This window comes from Meriones unguiculatus, chromosome 8 (genome assembly GCF_030254825.1).
Source record: "Meriones unguiculatus strain TT.TT164.6M chromosome 8, Bangor_MerUng_6.1, whole genome shotgun sequence".
Taxonomy (NCBI): domain Eukaryota; kingdom Metazoa; phylum Chordata; class Mammalia; order Rodentia; family Muridae; genus Meriones; species Meriones unguiculatus.
This window is the reverse complement of record NC_083356.1, coordinates 369,088-374,806: the sequence shown is the minus strand read 5'-3', so window position 1 is coordinate 374,806 and position 5,719 is coordinate 369,088.

The window sequence follows — 5,719 nt, the reverse complement described above, 5'->3', positions numbered from 1 at the left end:
CTGCCTTTGTGTGATGGTTGTGTACCTCCCCTTTTTGGCAGCTATTCCTGTTCCTCTAGCACCCCCGCCCCTGCGCGCCCTACCTCTTATAATATTTCTTCCTTCCTACCTCAGAGACTCCCCAGCAGTCCCCCCTACCCCTAATTTACAGGGCTGTTTGCCTCCTTGGCATCTCTCGGTCCCCTCGCCTGGAAATTGGCGCCAGGGGTAGGGTGGGGATGGTATTTTCTCAGTGGGAGACTCGGGGAACTGAGTTCTCCCCCACACACCCCCAAAGCCAGCTGCCTGCTCCCGCCTCAGCCATTAGTAACCCGGAGACGCGCACCTGCGTGGGGGCTCCCCTCCAGCCCCTGCTCCCTTCCCGCACCTCCCACTCCTCTGAAACGGCGCTGAGCGGGTTATTTATCGGAGCCAGCGCTGCTCCAGAAGGTCAGGACGGTGGTGTAAATAACCTCTTCTCGCCGTTTTCCCGTCCCTCCAGAGCCCGCTCCCCTCCCCCCCTCCACCTTTATTCGCACAAATGAATGTGGCTGGGCTGGCTCAGAGCCTGGCCCTGCATCTTAATGGGGCGGTGAGCTCACAAGATGGATTTAGCTGGGGGTTTTATGGTTGCCGCGGCGACAGGAGAATGCTTTGGTTTTCTTTCCCCCTTCCTCTGCAGGATTTTAAGGAGGGGTCAGTGTAGGGACTCCTCCTCTCACTGAAATTTGAAGGGTCTCCTCAGTCACCTCTACTCTTCTGACATGGGCCTGCAAATTCCAAGACCTACAAAGATAAGGGGAAGAAAGCCATCCTCCTCTATGGAAACCTGGAAATGAGGCTCAGCAGCTGTGAAGCACCTGGGCCGTGTCCCCCTAAGCAGATAGAAAGCTATATGCTGGACCACCCTGCTTGGGGCCCTGCACTGGAAGTGGGAGCACCGGTGGGAGAAGGGCTAGGATGCCCTCTATCTTTGGCTGGCTGATAGTGAGAAGCAGTGCCCAGCTTCAGCCCCTAACCTGCTTCTCACAGCCTGTATAACCTTTGGCTTGGGAGAGGAGGATTAGAACAGAATTGAGGACTCATGAGTAGCTACAGCCCAGAGAAGGTAGTTCTCTGTTCAATTCTCAAATCCCAGATTTTCTATGCTTGTTTCTCCAGCCTTCTGTTTCCCACCAGGGCTAAAATGTTGGCGCCTTGGCCTACTCAGTGCTCTGGCCAGCAGCTTATATTTGTGACACTGTGGACTTGGCGTTAGCACTTCCTGAAAGACACACTAGGGTTTGGACTGTCTGGTCTGCCTCCCCCTCCTGTTTTGAACCTTTCCCTCATCCCTAGGGGATTCTATAAGGCCCTCCTCCCTTCTTCCCCTTTGGCTGGGAGACTAGTCTGAGCGGTGCCAGACACCTGCCTGCCAGATGTGGCGATCCCCCGTGCTGCCTCTACCCCACTGCCTCACTGTTTCCCCACCCCACTGCGCTCAGGCAGAGGGAGCCCCACTGAGTGATTGACTGCAGCAGTCTCTCCCTCCAGTGGCCCTTCAGGCGAGAGCTCCCTCTTTTCCCACCAAGGCCAGGCAGCCTCCTCCCATTCCGGCTGTAGGGCGGTGGGTTGGGTGAGCTCTGGCTCCCTCTCTGATTGAGGAAGGAATGGGTGGGTGGAGGTTGATGGCCCTGCTGCACCCCTAGGAGAGAAATCAGCAGCAGGACTGAGGACAGTGGCAGCCAGAGCTGATGTCATCCTCAGCAGGGAAGGATGGTAGTGGAGGAGGCTGGCAGAACGGGAACACGGAACCAGCATTTCAGGACTAGACGGGGGCCTCTGAGGAGTTCCTATGTAGACCATGACGGGGCTGTTGTGAATATCTTAGTCTCACGTCTCTGGCTGGGTCTCCAGGCCTTGTTTCTGGATCAGCATTTCTTAACCGCTGAGCTATCTCTGCAGCCCTGGATTGGCGTTACAAATAACCCCACAGATGCCCCTTCAGTCTGACCCCGAACACTCTGGGGACTCCAAGCCCTTGCCCTTCTGTCTTTGGTGTTTGCCCTTCTTTGGTGTAATTCCCCTATGTCTTCCTGGGTCTCCCTAGGTCCTTTCAACTCTCCTATAGTGGCACTTCTTACTCTGTTCACCTCCAGGTACCCTGTCCTCTACTTCCTGGCCATAGTAGATCTCACTGGAACCCTGCTAAAGCAAGGACCTGTGTAGAGCCTGGTTTCCTCCCATACATCCTTGTAACCTGGCACCTAAAGGTCTCTTGCTGGTTTGCAACAGGGTTCATGGTAGAACTGAGGCAGGGTACCAGAGACTGGACACACAGAGAGAGAGTCCAAGAAAGTAAGGGAAGGAGAGAAGGAACATAAGAAGGAAAGAGAAGCAGTGAAGGCACAGAAGCAGAGGAGGAAAGAAGTAAGCAAAAGTGACAAGCTAGGAGAGAAAACTATACAAAGAAAGCAAACGGCTAAAGCAGAGAAAAAGCATGGAGGTGGAAACAGGAAAGACCCAGCAAGAAAAGGCTGCTGGGAAGGGGCCAGGGGAGGAGCAGCCTGGCTCTCCTGGGCTGCTTTATGCTGACAGGTCATAAATCATGTATGTGCACATGTGTATATGACACACGTATGTAGGGCTCTGAGGTGCTGAAAAGGATGTTGTCTACAATATTATCCTTTTAGCAGCCGCCTTTGAGGCACCTCACACAATAGCCCAGCATTCTTCATGCTCCATTTTGAAGGTTCTTCCATATCTTCTCAGGAACACTGGCTTTCTCGCTTGGAGTACAGCCTGCTGGAATGTTCAGGATCGAAAGCCCCGTCTCCTCACTGCACACCCCCATGGCTGCCCACCAGCTGCTTCTGTCCATCTTCTCCTCCCACTCTTCTTGTATGTCCTCTCTTCTGCAACAGCCCCTCCTCCAGACTCTGACCCCCAGTCTGCCTGGGGCCTAGGTCACAGGGGAGACAAAGACAGAATTTATCACTAGTGTAGAGAAGCAGCCAGGGACCAGGGCTGAGGGCAAGGGCTGACCTCCCTGGAATGGGTGGGCACACTGGAAAGCTGGGCTCTTCTGGTTCCTGTCCATAACCCCAGTGTGCCTACTCAACCTGGCTTTCTCCCTTTTCTCTGGAAACAGAGAAGATGCCCCAGAGGCATTTTTTGGCCTTTAAAAGAAAATTTAAGAGGGGAACAGATGAGACCCATGTCCCAGGGTCACCCTGTTATGACTGGAAACCAGAGGCCACCAGGCTTCCAGTTATTCCTGGGGCCGGGAAGACCAGGGAGGAGGCTGCCGAATGTGGTACAGAGGACTGCTCTCTAACACAGACAGGGCCTCACCGGACAAGTCCAGCATCAGTTTACTAGGGAATAGGGGGATTAAAAGCTGGGAGGCACATCCCACCTGAAGACAAAGCAGCAGGACTACTTAGGGGTTACCAGCTCCTACTCCTGCGAGGCAGTTCCCTCCCTCAGATAACACTCAAGGGCAGGGGAAGCTGCCTTTGACGCAAACACAGTTGGCCTGAGACTGTCCGAGCGGCAGACAGGGCATGCTGGAGGAGAGGCCGGTATAATCCAAGGGACTCTGAGAAACCAGACTGTGTATCTTCTATGAGTGGATCCTGAAGCTCCTCCTAGCTGCCCTTGGACGTACCCCCAGAACCTTGTTGTCCCTGGCATCCAACACCCTGATTCCTACCTTAGCTTACTGTTTCCAGAAGACAGACACTAGAGTGAACTCCAAGCAAGAGCAAGGTGGTAGAGCCGCTGAGCCTTTACCTCAGTCCCTCGATTCCATTTCTACCCAGGACTAGTGAGGGGAAACTTAGGGTATGCTTTCAGACTGCTCTACCAGGAGTAGTCATTGTCTCAATATCCGATGAAATGCTAGAAGTTGGAAATTTTATTGGGAAGAGTAATGGATTGGGAGAAAACAAAAGAAATGGAGGGGGCTCAGGAAAAGGGAGAGGAGATCCTGTCTTTTTTTCCTTACTCCCCCTTCCCCCGATTGAGGAGGCAGATTTACAGCCTTGGTGTTGGGGGAGGTGAGCATAAGGAAGACAGATCTGCAGTTTTGCCCTCTGAGTGTCTGGGTACTTAGCTTTAACTCCCCCATTAGCATCAATCCCCATCTTGCTGCCCATCCGTCTTCTGACATCAGCTCCTTCTTCTCTTTGTAGGCCAGGCTTTCTGACCCTAAGTGGCTCTTAAAGGGCCAGTCTAGAACCTTCTTTTTCCCTCCTCTCACTGGGAGGAGGTGGGAGCAGCAAGCTGGTGCCCGTGCATATGTACGCTGTGGCCATCCTTGCTGAGGCCAGTGTCACGAAGGGCATGGATGGGGCAGGGTGGCTTCCCCCGTTCTCTGTAGACCTCCCTTATGTCATGGCCTCTATCTTTGTCTGCTACCTCCCCAAGCTCAGAGCAAAGACGCTGCCGGCCAGGGGTTGAGGACTGGAGAAGGCATGTGTATCCTTAGGCTGATCTCCTTCCCTCCCTCATTTCCTGGAGGCCCAGGGCAAGGAGTGTTTTTAATTCTCAGCTAGCAGGGGGTGGGGGGTGGACAGATTGGGACCGGAGGCTCCTAGGAGATGTAATGGGCGCCACATTCCTAGCCCCTTTTCCCAAGGATCCAGGCTGTGGACTCGGTGGGAGATTTCAAATCCCTTCTCTGGGAGGGAGATGTCAAGCCCGAGAAACATGCTTGAGTTTCCTGGCGCCTCTCCCCCATTCATTCCTCAGCAACAGAGCTTAGAGGCTCGGGAGGAGCAGACTTCCCGATCCTCTGCAGAAAGGCTAACTGCCCTCCAGGGTCTCCAAGAACGACACGGTGCTCACAAAATCCCTCCCCGATCTGCCTTCCATCCGTTCTGCTGCAAAACTCTGCAGGCGTCGGAGGGGGCTTTCAAGGGCCGTACCATTGTAACTCTCACTGGTATCTGGAGCCCACCACCCACAGCCCCGGAGCTCCCTCTGGCTCGAGATGAGAGGGAGCCGCTGGTGGGGTCCTTGGGAAAGTGGCCGCGTCCGAAATAGGAGCCCCCACGGCACCCCGGCGGCCCCTTATTTATCACCCTCCAAACCTCACTCTCGGAGAAGCATAAATATTCCTAATTCCTGAAGGCCGAGCCTGCGCTCGTAAATCTGAGCGCGGGGGAGGGGGGGCGGGGGGAGGGGCCCCGCGCTACAGTCTCGACAAAGCTCCACGGGCTGCGCGCCGCCGGCCTCCCACCGGTCTCAGCCTACTACTTGCGGAGCCGCTCCCGGCGCGGCGGGCACGCGCGGCGAGCACGCGAGGACGAGGACACGGCCGCGGGGGGAGGGGCGCGCGGCCTCGATCCCCACCGCGCCTCCCCCGCCGGCGCCCACCGAGCTGTAAATCAGCGTCGAGGCCGCTGGACCAATGGCAACGCGACTCGTAAATCGGCCTGTCAAGATCAGCCAATGAGACGTGGCGTTAAATCAAGCGCTGTCAGCGCTCGGCCAATAGGAGGCTCTGGGCTGACCATAAATCTGTCTGTGAGAGACAGCGAAAGAGAGAGAGCGTGCGCCCGAGCGAGGGCGGGGAGGGGGGGAGGGGGGGGCGGGGGGAGACTGCAGTCTGCTCGCGAGACACCCAGATGGAGAGGGACAAAGAGAGGCCACGTCCGGGCGCGGGCTCGCGCGGGAGGCTGACGGGGAGAGCGGAGCGGGACAAGCACTGACTTCCCATTCGAGCACGCACGCCCCAAGAGAGAACGCCCAGAAA